This window comes from Capsicum annuum, chromosome 10 (assembly GCF_002878395.1).
Source record: "Capsicum annuum cultivar UCD-10X-F1 chromosome 10, UCD10Xv1.1, whole genome shotgun sequence".
Classification (NCBI taxonomy): domain Eukaryota; kingdom Viridiplantae; phylum Streptophyta; class Magnoliopsida; order Solanales; family Solanaceae; genus Capsicum; species Capsicum annuum.
This window is the reverse complement of record NC_061120.1, coordinates 161341328-161358003: the sequence shown is the minus strand read 5'-3', so window position 1 is coordinate 161358003 and position 16676 is coordinate 161341328.

The window sequence follows — 16676 nt, the reverse complement described above, 5'->3', positions numbered from 1 at the left end:
CAAGGGAGAGTGGCACTTTGCCTAGTCGATACTTGTCTCTTTGCCCTGATGTAGCACCTTGGTAGACGACTCCTTAATGCTGGATATTCCTTCCTTGATAGAAATGAGCCTTCTCTTAAGTTCTTCAGTTTCCTTATCTACACGAGACATAGATTAGGCCCAAGTTTACTTACCCTGGATGTGTCAGGTTGACCTTTGACAGACTCCTTTTAACACCATTCTTTTTCAATCAGAACATAGCCCATCCTTGTAAAGTCTTATAATCATAGGTGGCAGAGACTCATACCAATGGATAGGCTGAAAGGTCAATTCCATGGTGAAGAAGAATCCAAGTGATGAGCAGAAAATAGGGTAGACTTGTCGATGCATGGGAGTAAGTTGCACTTTCTATCATGTATTCACGAATCCAGGTGCTCTAGTTGATTTTTTAGTTTTTGATCAGATAACAGAGAACAAATATATCTCTACAAGTCACATTGCTGAGACATCTCTTCTGAGGAATCAAGGTGGTTGCAATGATATAAGCCAAAATCCTATTGCAGAAGCTAACAGACAGAGGACCAAATGAGGGGCTAATAGAGTCGGGATTTGAGACGGCCTTCTTTGCTTCATCAAAGCTAACTTCAAAATTCTCCGTCCAGGTGCCATTCATAAAAGTGATAATACCTGAGAATTTGGTGTCAATTACTTTCTCAAATAAGAAGTTATTTATAACAATACAAGTACCAAGAACCAGCATTTCCAATTTCTCGCTGTCAGGGGAAAGGCAAAGATTGGTGAAAAATATACGGATGGGATCTTCAAAAACTTCCAGGCCATATAGAAGAAACATCATCGACAAGTCTTGAGCTTTAAGAAAGTGACCAATATTGCAATGAGATTCCATTAGTTTAGCGATATTAATGACTCACCTAGAAACAATAGAGTGATTCTTGAATGTGAGAAACTTCTCTTTGTGAGTGAGAGTCCAGAACCTATGCATGTCCTCTGGAGGAAGAGATTCCAGAGGAGAGGATCTCTTTTTGTTAGAGAATGACATGGGACCAAAAATGGTATACTTTTTGGAAATAGTTGACTGGATAGAGTAGGAGGAGGCTTCCTCAGAGGATTCATAGAGAATGACAAGGTCAAAGTTGGAGGAGTTTTAATTTGGGGATGTTTTTGTGAGATTAGCCAATGATCGGGCTTTTTTCATAGTAGGAAAGATAAGGATGGATGAGTACAATATATAATACCGAATTTTTCTAAAACAAAATCCTTCACAATATATTATACCAAATTTTTTAAATACAAAATCTTTCCTTAAAAAATAACTACCAGTGATTTTCAGAGTTAGTAGAATAAAATTACCACTTATTACTAGATTTCAAATGAAATGAAGCTTTAGCATAAATAAGTGGACTAAGATCACAAAAGATGTTACATATAACGAGCACCGATTCATAGGACACATTTAAACCAAGTAGATGAGACATAGCTCATAAGATCTAAGTATGGCAACCCCCAATGACTATGTATACAACTTTGGTTGTTGACGAGTTAACTAGGGCTTGCTTCAGGATTAGCAAGTAAAATTCTCCCACAAGGAAGGAATTATCAGGAATAATATAAAAATAAAAAAAAGTGGACAAGGAATTTTATAAAAAATTAACATTTTCCTTTTTTTAAAAGATATTCAATTTCAAAAAAAAATGGACATAAAAAACTTTTTCATGAATAGGGCCATATGAGGAAGCTTACAACATTTGAGGGAAACAACTAATAAATATAATCCATTTTGATTCTGACCTTGCCAGAGAATTTATTGAGGTCAGTACCCTCTTAGGGAGAACCTGTCTTCATTTTTATTTCAGATATAATAGTTGACTTTGAGGGAGGTGCAGTCGACTCTGGTAACATTGCCTCTAGAGTTGTCATTGAATCTGACTACCTTTCCATCTTCATTCTCTAACAAAGAGGAGACCCCTTTCACTCCTTCTATACTTCTGGAACATCCGTTATCAATCCCTCTTTTTTTTATAGATTTTGTGGACATATTCCTGTAAAATAAGAAGATTAATTCTACTTAGGTACCCAAGCGGTCTTGCATCTTTGTGGGTTAGTTGTGCTTTCCTTGGAATACCAAATCCATACACTTTTAGGCTTATGCCTACAGCTGTAGTGTTTGTGCCCTCTTTGTCCACAGGTAAAATAGATGGGTCCTCGAGAAAAGAAAGAGGTTATAGTATATTTAAATAACCATGATGAGGAACTCGAATAGTTTTTGAATGAATTTTTTCTTATGAATCTATGGCTTTAGGAAGTCCTAAGACTATTTAATTTATTTTTGCATCATCAAGCTCTTCATGAAGCAGGTCAATTTCAATTTGACATGCTTTTATTTCTATTTGCTAGTTTCAATGTCCCCCTTCTAGTTTTTGTTTAAATAGAGATTCACAACTCTTCATCTCTTGATCTATTTTATTATATTCATCTATGAATTCTTGAAGATCGTTGGTTATCATATTCAAGATGGATTCAAGAGTGTTATAGCTATGACAGTCGTGTTGTCTTATCTCGCTAGGTCCACCTATTTCCATGAAGCATATATTACCAACCTCTTTTTCTTCTTTGGTTTCATCATCATCACTCTAGGCTCCAAAATTTTGGTTCTTCCTAGATGTTCTTCTTTTTAATTCTAGATAGTTCTGTTTGAAATAGCCAGGCTTTCCATACTAATGGCAATATTCATCATTCCGGGTGGAATCATCATTTTTGGTTCCTTGGGATCTTTGTTTTCTCTATCTCACGATTTTCCATACTCTATGATTTATACGAGCCATTCCTTCAATGTTAGCCTCTTCAAGAATGTTTTCCTCTTTGGTTGGAGAAGCATTGAAGGCTACTAGTTTTTTCTTTTTATCTTTGTTAAACCTATTGATATAAATTTTCTCATATGCGATAAGGTTACCTAGTAGTTCAGCATATGTCATGTTGTAAAGATCTCCATATTCCAGAATGGCAGTCTTGGTTTCATAAATCTTTGGGAGACTTTGGACTAGCTTCTGGACATAAAGGTTATGTGGATAGATCATCCCTAGTGATTTTAGTTCACATATAATTTTACTAAATTTGGCAAACATTATTTCAATGCCCTCATTTTCTTCCAATTTGAATAGCTCATTTTCATTAACTATGGCAGCAATTTTTTACTTCTTGACTTTGGTGTTTCCTTCATAGGTTACCTCCAGTTTGTCCCACATTTCTTTTGTAGTTTCACAAGCTAATATCTTGTTGTATTCTTCCCCTCTAATTTCACACAAAAGTAAACTTATAGCACGTGAATTAGTTTTAATTACCTCTTGTTGTTCTTTGGTGACCTCAAAACATTCAAGGTCTTCTATGTCGATGTTGTTGGATTCTTGATCCTTGTCCTTTTGCTTTTCCTTGAGTCCTTGAATTGGCTTGGGATCTTTAATGATGACAACCTAGGCTTGGAAGTTATTTGAATGGACAAAGATTTTGAAGTTGTTCTTCCAGTAACATTAATATTTTCCATTAAATTATGGTGGTCTTGTAGAGGAGTGGTCATTCTGAAGAAGAGCACTTGGAATTTGATAATGGGTCATTTGATATTTGCTCACTTGCGATTAAGTAATGCAGTTGGTGATACCTTCTTTGATACCAATTAAAATTCAAAAGGTGGGTGAATTAAAATTTTCTTTTGTGAGTCGACTCGTCTGCAGATTAGTGCACTACATAAATAGATTAGATTTAAACAACTAAGCACATAAATAATAGAACGTAAAGTAATAACACAAAGATCTATCCTAATTCGGAACACCAATATGGTGCCTACTTCCAGTCCCCTTGGGTTTAAAAGTTTCCTTAGATCATTGAATGTTGAGCTTGAATACAATGAAATGAAACAAGTTTTGAAGACTTATTTTTCATTTCATATCTTGTGACACGGCTTTAGTTGATGTTACAAAATGTACTCGATCCTACTCTTTATATAAGAATTGTAAACTAAAGTTACAAACCCTTCTAAGGCTAAGAATGAGACACTTTTAAATTTTCTCCTTGAAGTTGTGAAACCTATGTCTGTCTTCAGTCTTCACCTTTTATAATATTTGGTTGCTACTTTTTATAAGGAAACCCAAGATATTTCTACTCAATTATGGATTTAAATTGATTCCTTGATTGAGGATTGTAGTCGTTTGATATATTTATATACGACTTTGGATCACGTCTATATCAAATATGTTTGTAATTTATTCTTTCCTTTTAGTCTTCTATAGATTGATGTCCATATGAAAATTGTAGCCTTCTTTTCTTTTACTTTTTTATCCTAATTGATCTCCTGATTTATCTAGTCTTATATGATTTTAGGATAGTGATCGTGATTCTAGGCTAGTGATTCTCCTTCCATTTCTGAGATATTTGATTGATTTTCTTGCCACTTTATTTGAGTGTTGTTGTTGTGATCCTTCTTTTATGATTGGATATCTTTCCATTCCTGGAGCCGGCTTCCTTACTTGCTTCTTTTATTCTTTCATAATCAGCAATCTTCCAGTATCTTGCATCATTTATCCTACAAGATCCACCTTTTAGTTTGTCATTATTAAAACATAACCTTAGAAGGCTAGGAGGTTAACACCTTTGAGTTTTTGGTTACGTCCTTTAGAATAACAAATGCTCCTACAACCTCTATGGATTTGATGAGGAGGGTTTTCAAGTAGTACTTGGACATGTTTTTCATTGTTTTTATAGATGACATACTGGTTTTTTTCTTGGAGTAAGGAGGAGCATGCAGAATATTTGAGAATGGTGTTATAGACCCTCAAGGATAGTCAATTCTATGCAAAGTTTAGTAAGTGTGAATTTTGGTTAGAGTCTACTACCTTTTTGGAACATGTGATCTCAAGGGTAGGTATTCATATGGACACTTAGAAAAATGATGCAGTAAAACACAAGCCTAGTCCATTACTCTATCTAATATCCACAGCTTTCTGGTTTTAGCCGGTTACTATAGGAGGTCTGTTGAGGGATTTTTCTCAGTAGCTGCACCATTAACCAAGCTGATGCAAACAAAAGTGAAATTTTATATAGTCAAATAAATGTGAGAAGAGCTTCAAAGAGTTGAAGGATAGATTTACTTCAGCCTAGTGTTAGCTTTTCCAGAGGGGTTAGATGGATTTGCGGTGTATTGTGATGCCTCTAGATTTAGGTCAGGTTGTGTTTTTATGCAAAATTGAAAGGTAATAGCTTATGCCTCCATACAATACAAGGACCATGAGAAGAATTTTATTAAACCTAAGATCTAGAGTTACCAGCTGTCGTGTTTACCCTGAAGATTTGGAGACACTATTTGTATAGCATGCATATTGGTGTTTCCCCTGAAAAACTGGAGACACTATTTGTATAGCGTGCATATTGATATTTTCACTGATCACAAGAGTCTTTAATATAAATATGCAAAAAAAAGTTGAATCTTTGTCAAAGAAAGTGGTTGTATTTGTTAAAAGATTTTGACATGAATGTAATCTATCATTTGGGTAAGACGAATATAGTAGCAGATGCACTGAGTAGACTGTCTGTGGGCAGTGTGGCCCATGTGAGAAAATAAGAGTAATAGTTGGCTAACAAAGTGCATAGATTAGCTCAATTGAGGGTATGTTTGCTTGATATGTAGATGGGGTAGTAGTGGTTTAGAATGATTCAAAATCATCCTTAGTGGTGGAAGTAAAAGAGAAGCAGCGCAGTGATCCCATCCATAGCCAGATATTGGATGTAATTTAGCAGTATAAGATTAAGGTTTCCTCAAAAGAGAGAGATGGTTCTTTCACTATCAAGGTTGGATATGTGTTCTTATTGTTAATGGTTAAGAGAAAGGTTATTAGATGAAGCCCACAGTTCTAAGTATTTGATTTACCCTGGTACTACTAAGATGTACTGCAACCTATGAAAAATTTATTAGTGGAATGGTATAAAGAGAGGCATAGTAGAGTTTGTGGCCAAGTGTACCAATTTTCAGCAAGTAAAGATTGAGCATCAAAAGCCAGGAGGTACACTTTGGCCTATTGGCATTCCTAATTGAAAGTAGGAGGTCACTAATATAGATTTTGTTATTGGTCTTCCTTGAACGAAACATCAGTATGATTTAATTTATGTCATCGTGGATTGAATGACCAAATCAACCCATTACTTACCAGTAAAGACCTCATATACAGTGGAGGATTACGCTTAGACGTATATTTACGAGTTAGTAAGGCTCTATGGGATTCCCTTGTCTGTTATTTTAGACAAAGGTGCGCAATTCATATCCTAATTTTGGAAATCTTTTTAAAAGGGCTCTGGTACAAAGATGAAGCTTAGTACATCTTTTCATCTGCAGACAGAGGGTTAGGCTAAGTGTAAGATTAAAACATTAGGAGATATGCTAAGAGACAATGTGATGGATTTCAAAGGAAATTGGGTTAATCATTTACCTTCAATTGAGTTTTCCTGTAACAATAGTTACCATGCTAGTATTCATATGGCTCTATTCAAAGCATTGTACGAAACATGGAGAAAGTTTAATTGATTTGTGAGAGATTGAAAACCACTCAAAGTCATCAAAAATCATGTGCAGATGTGAGGAAGAGGTAATAATTGGATGTTTTTGAAGGTGTCTCCCACAAGGTAATAATGAGATTTGGAAATAAAGAAAATCTTAGGTCTCGATATATTTGTCCTTCTAAAATAGTGAAGTGCGTTGGAGAAGTAGCTTATGAGTTAGACCTTCCCTCAAAATTAGTCATTGTCATCCAATTTTCCATACGTTAATGTTAAGAAGGTGCATTGGGGACCTATCTTTAGTAGTACCTGTAAATACTATTGGGTGAAGGATGTCCTATCCTATGAAGAGATTCCAATTCAAATCCTTGATCGACAAGTTATAAGGTTAAGGAATAAAGAATTTGCTACAATGAAAGTTCTTTGGAGAAATCAAATAGTTGAGGGAGCAACTTTGGATGCATAGGTAGACATGATGAGTCAATATCCTCACCTATTCACTTCTGGCACATAGTTTAAGGCAATTTTCCAACTATATTCTATTCACAAGTACCCTTGCTATTACCTGATGAAGTTTTCATTGAATGAGTCATTTCAATTATAAGTTGATGCTTGATATGAAAGATTTCAGTCTTAGAGCAAAAAATGTTTCATAGCTTAATCTATCAATCCTATGAGATAGTTGTTATTCCTTTCCGACCTTCATTCCAGGACGAATGGTCCCAAGGAGGAGATAATGTTAGACCCCCAAATTTCAATGATTTTATTTTGACCCTTTCTGTTTTATAGTGATTTCTAAGTTGAAATATGATAAGGAATGATAAGCGTAACATAAGGAAGCGCTTTGGAATTTTTAGAATGGGTTTGGAGTCATTTTAGGAACCCAACCTAGTGAGGGTCCATGATAAAACCATGCCACACTTTAGACATGACGCGATAAGGGCGTGCCGGGCCCAAGGGCACAGAAATGTCAATTTCATTTTTTTAAGTTTGGATCAGGGAATTTTGGGTCTCTTATCTATTAAACAACTTCCAATTATATTAAACACAATTTCAATCCTCATAACTCAGATTAAAATTACAAAACCCATAAGAATACAAAAGGAGAGTTTTCAACAAATTCAAGCTTTCAAAGTTCCAATTCAAGTTTCCCTAAAATAATTCACTAAGTCTAGGTATGTGGGGTTATAACAAGGATAAACTTTCATCCTTGTGCCCGAAGCTTGAGTTTTTATCATGAATATAAGAATTGTATAACTAGGGTTCATACCCATTTTACTTATGCTTGAGTTTATGGTGTTTTTTCATGATTTGTATGTCGTTTTGTATATGTTTTCATGTTTATTAAAGTTTTATCTACTAAACTGATCTCGAACATTGAGTTATGACATTTTTACATAAAGTTTCCATGAGTTGATAAATGATTACAAATTGAGCATTTAGTACTTAGTTACAAGAAGTTCAAGTTTACACATTTGAGACTCAAAAGCATTGCCACATAATTATAGTTTCATGTATTATATAAGATTTCAAAAAAGCTATAAAGTCCACATAAGAAACAAAGAATATGAGATAAAATAGTGGCATATTATGTTTTCAGAATTATCAACTTATATGCCTATTTTAACGTTAACTTCATAGATATAATACGAACAATAGTATGATTTTTTGGAGCAGTATCTAGCACTGAGAGGGGAATATGGGTTTAGCACATCCTATTTCCTAGAAACTACATGCCTCCATAGGTTATTTTAAGCTTTTCCAACTGGGCATGTATCTTTTCTGTAATACCCAATTTCTTGAAGTCTCTATGCATCATATGACTTACTTCCTTGAGTCATACATATAACATACGAGAAGTATGTTGTAGTTTTATCCAAGATAGTGCGGCATGGTGGCCATTCTATTATAGGTATCACTTGAGCCTTAGAGTTGTAATATCACTACATAAGTGGTATGGAGGAAAGTCATTAGTTTATCAGTGTAGGCTCCCTAAGATTCTATACAAGGTACGAGTAAGGGCAACAAATCGTATGGACATGATACAAGTCATATGTTACCACTCGTATGATAACCAGTGTATACCATCCTTGATTCTACCAAAATTACAAGTTGATGGACTTAGTCATACCCTTACCATACGAGTAGTATGTTTGACTTGAAAAGACTGGAGAGCAATTTTTGTAAAGTTCAATTAAAGGACTTTTTCGTCTTTTACCTTCTTATAACTCCCAACCCACGACCCATAACCCTCCAAGAGGAGTTATTTCCCTCGATTCCTAAATCAAATAACAACACTTTCCTCTAACCATCCTCAAGAACATCAATATTAGGGTTTTCTCTCACCAAGTCACCTTTTAAATCCCAAAGTTCAAGCTGTCTTCACAAGTCAAGAAATTCTAGGTATATAGGATTTATGAACAAGGTTATTCTTTCATCCTTGTGCCCAAAATGCAAGGTTTTGAGATTTAATTTTCTTATTTTTAATTAGGGTTCATACCCAAATAGACATATTCTTGAAGTATGATACTACCATGTGATTGAAAGCATTAAGTGCATTAAGGTTTACCTATATTCATATTTTGACTTGGAAAATTTGTATAATGATTTGAATTTCATTATCTTGGCTGGATATTGTTGAAAGATTTCAAGGTGATTACTTAGCATGATGTTTTATTATGAAATACTATGAAATAAAGCATGAATTCTAAGTCCCAAGTTCAACCATTAAGTTTACAAGGAAGTTTAAGCTTTTGAAACTTCATTCATATACATTATAGAATGATTCAAGAAAGATTGATCTTTTGATCTAAATATAAGATATGAAATCCACAATGTTTAATCTTGAATCTGGTTTAAAGAAAGAGAAGCATAACTGATTTTCATTCTATAAACCCTTATGCTATTTTAAGGTGGATTTCTTAAAGTATAAGTATATAAGTATTCTGGGGTAGTATTTAGCACTGAGAAGGGGAGTGGATGAGCGTATCTTGAATTCTTAGAAACTATGAGCCACCATTGGTTAAGTTTTTCCCAATATAATGAAGTTCAGTGATCACTTAATTTAAGGTTCTATTATAATGGCAAGGATAGAATGGCTCTCCCCAATGTGGTTAAGACGTTGGACTCCACGGTAGCTCACATGGTTTATGTTGGGTAGATGAATCCCGTATAACAAAGAATAAAAAGTAAAGCTTTTAGAAACTATGTTCCATGGCTTACAAAGTTTATTCTTTTGCTTCATCAATCATGTATATGATGTTGTAGTATTTTTTCTTTTTTTAACACCCCAGAAGTACAGTCTGGATGCCACACGGTGCTTACGGTCCCAAAAGACCATAAGCTAACTCATGAATTGATACCTGCTATGAGTATTGAATAACATATTTATAATAAAGACATATGCGGAAAATCATTTGATAATTCCATAAGATTTTATAAACTAAAGACAATACCGAATCATACTTCTGAATGTCTGGAAGCATACTAAAAATACTGATAAAACAAATAATAAACTGACTATCTTTCTGAATGTCTGAAAAACCTCTAATTGACTGACTATGGATTTGATGAAACAAACCCCCAATTAACTCCAACTGACTGAAATAGAGGAATACTAAAATAACTGAATAAAGATAAATGTATCCTCAAATGATGAGGACTCACCACTATTATTGCTTCTGTAATGTTGAACTATCTAAGCGCGATCAGGAAATTAAGCGTCTGAACCTATGATATAAGACATCATAGCGGGAAGAAAGTATACAGTTAATACTTCGAATATACTGGTATGTGAGATAAGGTCAGGCTGAAATATATAGTTTCATATACATAAAATACTGACTGACTAAATAGCATGAGAAAATAACTGACTGAATAATATGAGATAACTGAGCATAAATTTGTTAAAGCTACAAAATCTGAGAATGGATGACTAAGAATATAACATAATGCAGAAATAGTCTATAAACCGAAACACTAAAATCTGATATTTGAATAACTGATAACTATATGCTATGGTCAAGCAAACCTAAACTAAATTCTATACTAAATACTGAACTGAGACTATGGGAGGTATTATCTAATCGGCATGCCACATTCTAAGCTGATTGGGGTCCTACCTGTGACCCAGTCAAAAAGGTGTCAATACGATGCCATTGGTACTAACAATGGTTGTGTGGATCCACTAAGCTATGAAAGAACCAAGGTATTAAGCCTAAACTTATGGGTGATCCCTGGGTAGAGTCAAGCCTAAACTGACAGGTGACCCCTAGGAGGTATTCACGCCTAATCTGATGGGTGACTCTTCACAACCCACATTGGCTATGTGGTTCTACAATATAGGGACTGCTATTAATGACTCTTCATAACAAATAGGGAAGCTTCCGTCCTGCATTCACTCAATGCTTAATACTACTCCCAACTAAAACACACTGATTACTAAACTAAACTGTGCTTATATGAGCCCACAACTAAGCAATGATATTAATTGAATGACAAGGCTCATGGTTTATTTGAAACCATTCTGAAGATTCTAAAAACTAGGTAAATAGCTAAGTTTTGGGTGTTCATAACCCCCAGCACTAAATTAAAATAACAATAAAGGCATGTAAAAAGCTTCAAAACCATTATGGGGAAATCATTCTACAAAATCATTCTTTGGCACTTTATCAAACACTTGGAATTAATACACTTGAGCATGGGAATAGTTAAAACATATGCTACTAACATAATTGTAAAACTAAAATCATGGTTTAAGGATGCAACATGCAAAAGTCAACATTATAAATGTGTCACGGACAAATTCTAACAAAAACACATGGTAAACATGATTTGAAATCAAAGTTCTTAATAGCTTCATGTAGATAATTCATAACAACATGTAAAATCATAATTTTAAACTTGAAAATGGATTCTTGTACTCCATGGGAGAAAAAGGCCCATGGATGAACATCACACATACCTTTGATACCTAAATCTTGAAAGAGAACAACTCTCTTGAATGTTCTTGGATGATGAAACTCAAGTTCTTGCGTTTTCTTGAAGTGAAAGGAAGGGAATTATTTAACTTGGGGGAAATATCAGGGTTTTTTTCTAGAGTAAAATTGGAGAACTGGGTAAATAATGCCCTAACTGAAGCTAAATCCTGTGCTTTTATGAATTGGGGCGATGGGAAAAGACAAGACTGCCCCTTAGAAATTTAAATTTGTAATTGGAACATCGATTAAGGCTTCATCATGACATTCTAAGGTCCTCATAGCTATTCCACCGTGATGCACCACAATCATGGTGAGGCTTTATAATTGAAATCTAAACATTCCTCAATCTTCATCCAAAAAATCTAAAACTTCCCCGTGACATGTCCCTTACACCCCTGAACATGAATTACCTCAAAAACTTACATCTCAGGGTTGGGAATATTAGTTTATGAATACTTAAAGTTAAGAGGTTAGAAATAAGGCTATGTCCCTAACACTTAGCAAAATTTTCAGTATTTTAGCCTCTTATACATGCACTATGAGCTGAAATAAGCTAAGAAAAGTATGGGGTATCACATATTTAGATTCAATGTGAGTCATTTATACTTAGCATGCATCATTTGAAAGCTTATATGCATATTGAGTTATCGTTTTACTTATGTATTCACCCTCGCATACTTAGTACATTCAATAATTACTGATCCACATCTATGTCTATGTGCTACATTGTCTTATAATATAGGTTTGGGTGCTTGTTTCCAGCAGCATGATTGACTGTGGGCATTATATCCTACATCCCAACTTTTGGTGAGTCCTTATAGTCCGAGGATCTAGTTTACTATACTTCTGCTCATTGATGATAGTGTTCTAGTTGTTTGATTTTCGTTTATGTTTAGTTCAGCTAGGGTCTATCCCAATGGCTCTCTAAATAATAGTAGAGACTTCAAAGACTAATTATATTTCCAGTTCAAGAATTTTCTTAAATATTTCCAAGTTAAAGAATTTTATTAAGATATGAGATCGTTTACCTTCAAGTTCCTATATATGTGAGTTCACTTCTCATGAGAGTTTCCAGCTAAATAGATATCATGGGTTATCTTATGGCTATTCTTAGTATTAAGCACCGTGTGACATCGAGGGGGTACTTCTGGGGTGTTACATTGTCCTAACAAAGATATCATATTTATTATTCATCTTTTCCATTCAGACATATGTAGGTGATCACCACAGTTAGCCTTTATACCCCAGCAAAGTATATTGGGCCTTTTCAATAGGGGTTTTAGATATCGGACTCCATGTTGCTTGCATCTTTAGGTCACCTATGAGAAAATCCCATAGAAATAGAGCATTTCAGAAACTAAGTATATTAACTTACAATTGTTGTTCAGATATTATCTTATGATATATGCTTTATTAGTTTTCAACTTTCAATCTCATTTATGATCAAGGTGAGTCTTTCTACAATTAGCATGCATGATTTGAAATATTTTACCTTCAGTTTTATGTATTGTTTCCACCCCCATATACTCAGTACATTCTAAAAGTACTGACCACATATATGTTTATGTTGCTGCATTGTTTCATAATGTAGGTTCTAGTGTTCATCCCTAGTAGCATTATTGATTGCAGGCACCACTTCCTACATATAGACAGTTGGTGAGTCCTCATAGTTTGAGGGCCAAGCTTTGGTTAGTTTTAGATGTTTATTGTTACTATTTCAGTTATTCAATTTTCAGTTCGGGTCAGCTGGGTTATGTCCTAGTGGCTCTTTAGTTTTTTGTTAGAGGCTTGTTAAGACTAGTCAGACTATGTGTTTTTTTAATTTCACATGGATGTGAATGCTAATGAGTTGTGGAATTTTGCTAAGATTGTTCATCAAATGTAATCTAGCTATAGATTTCTTTAGGTTTGACTCATGTTTTAAGTATACTTTTACTAAAGTTCAGTGTTGAATAGATATCATAGGTTAGTTAGAGCTATTCGTGGTCCTAAGCACTGTGTGACATCCAGGGGATATCTTTGAGACGTTACTAGGCCCTGGACATAATGGTTATCCTAAGTCAATGAAGACCTGAGAATACCCTTTAGCATATTATCATAAGAATATACATTAACAATTTCAAAAAAATCCCCATTACAATAAAATCCAACTTTAATAGAAGTAAAAATACAAAATTCTGAAATATAACAAAATGACATTAGTTTATGAAACCTCAAACCTTATGAATGAAAAATATTAAGTCGGGACATGGTCTTGATAATATCATAAAATAGAGTACTCATATTAGTTAAAAAAAGAATAAAACATATACCTTCAAGAAAATAAAGGGATCACCACTTACTTATTAATGTTCCGAGAAACTTAGTATTGTACAGAACCATGGGATAAGGGCTCTTAACCTATTCCATGAAAATATATAGCATTCGGATATGGTCAATACGATGACTACTAGTATGCAACCCAGAAGAAAGGACAAAGCAATTTATAAAGCAAGACATACAATTTAAATATAGTCATTAGTAAGGTACATAAATAGTAACTAAACATAAATGAAACATAAGTATGTAAAACTTAACATTCAAAGTTAGGTGGTGTCATTGATGTAGAGTAACCCACGGGATGTATGGGTCTAGTTCGTGCCCAACTGGTGGGGCCTCAATCCATGTTTTCCGCATAAATTTAGATAACATTATTATGGCCACATTTCATCTTCATAGAGGAAAAAAACATTTAGTCGCCCAATTAAGGAATGATCATCCTATGTAAGCACATATAGATTTAGGGTAGTAGACCCCTTCCGAGCCTATACCTTCTCAGTTAACCACTCTCCTCCTTTTAAGCCCAATTAAAACACTTTTCGTAACATTTATCCATAAAGTCATTTACATTTTGGTATCATCACACCAAGACTTGCAAGTCATCCATACCATGCTAAAATCATTATCATAAAATATTATTAACTTTTAACTCTGTGTTTCGAATCATAAGCATAGTTATAGTTGAGTTTCCATAAAATTCTTTAAGCATCCCATCAATTCATCATGTTCAATAGTTTAAAGGACAGGGAAGATTTTTGTATTCCTTATTTAAACTCAAAGCATTTAAAAGACTTGGTAATCATGGTTTCAATATTCATAACATTTAACATACAAATTAGAGATATGAAGATTCACAATTAAAATAGTCATTCTAGGTCTCAAAACCTTCAATTAAAGATTAGGAAATGATTTAGTAAAAAGAGGGCATGCAATAGAAACCTTTCACAAAAATCCTTCTCAATATCATCAATATACTATAGGTAAACAATCAACAAACCAAATCTTTGTGATGTTAGTTTAAAAAGGATTTTTCAACATACCTTTTTCTCAAAGAACTAGAATCCTCTTCTTAGAAAGACTTGAGAATTTCACCTATGAAGTGGAAGAGGGATTTGAATTATAACTACTGAAATTCTCTTTGATTTGCATTTTAGGGAGTTATAAGTCATAATTGGGGGTATAGGAGTGATAAAACACAAAAACACCCTTCTACTAATATAGAAAAAATAAGAAACAAAATTCGATTCATTGTGGCAACAGCTAGCGTGGAGTGCCACCTAACACTCTAGAGTTTGGCTAAAGTTTGGCCTCTAGCGTGGAGCACCACTCAAAATGTTGGGGTTGGATAGATAGAGTTTGGCCTCTGGCATAGAGAGCCACCTAGCACACCAACCTAAATGAAAAAGATAATTAAACACTTAATTTGCAGGATCATTAAATATTATTTGACTAGTCAAAAATTGTAATCACATACAAAGATGAACTACATCATATAAAGTCATGGTCTAAAATCATACCCATTACATAAGATAGTTCCAAATGCTTTAATGGTGATCAATTTGATCTTCATGGGAATCTTCTCACCGAAGTTCCTTACCCAAAAAGAATAGAGTTTACAAAGAGGGGGGGGGAATATTTTTTTTTTCTATTAAGAGAATGGAAAAGATGCGTTTGTCTCTGTAATGAGAAACCTTTTATAATCCCAAAGGGACACAACTCTTCAAATAGTTGTATCTCTTCTCTTTTAATTATTAATATAAATGCATAAATAATTATATATTATGTATCCTTTAATATAGATCCAAGCTAACCCACATGATGACTCAATCCAATTTCTTTTATCTCCTACCTCACATAGTAGGTCAACTCCAATTCCTATTCTCTAACTTTCATAGTTATTGACTAGACTGTGTGACCAGTGCATACTCGAGAGTTTCATTACTATATATTTGTTAGGAATATAAAGCAACTCGATCAATGAACTTAGAGTAGATTATAGTATGCATCACCCTAAATCATTTTTCACATTCTTATTTCTCATAATCTTTTTTTTTTTGAATTTTGAGTCATCATTAAGTACTTGTAACATAGATAAACATAAAGTACAGATCAATGAATATAATTAATGTGATAATACTGAGTGATCTCATCTTCATAATCTCTTAATCTCAACATGATATGTTTTTCTAGAAATATCCCTCCAGATCGAATCAATCAAGATCTCTTAGCAACATACTAAGATAGAAAAACACCAAATTGAATATCAAAAAACTGATTAAATTCATGAGGGTACAATATGAAAAATTACTTATAATTTTAAGGGCTTCACAGGAGAGCAAGTAGAGACTAAACATGTGTTGCCCTTATGGGTCACTATATGCATACAAGGTACAAAACATATACATATTACTAACTCCTTTATCATGGAGTGTATGTCTTTTATAAATTAAATACGGTGCAGATGATAGATCAGATAACTCATGTCTAACTTTGAGTTCAAAATCCACTTAAACATTTTATTCGTCAAAACTCACATCTTGCATTATAAATAGACTAACTCATTTTAATCACATATGATTAAACAGATTCTAACAAACCACATTTTGATTATGAAATTTTGGCTCTCTTTTATCATCACATTTGATAAGAATAAGTTTAGAACTTTCTCATCTCTACTAGTTATCACTTAGATAGTAGAGGCGATTGTCAGTGTGAATAGACCAATCATTTTGTCTGTTTGATTTACTTTTTATCCTTAAAAAATTTATGTGCATCACAAACAAAATAATATATATATATATGTGTGTGTGTGTGTGTGTGAACCAACAAGGTGGAAAATTA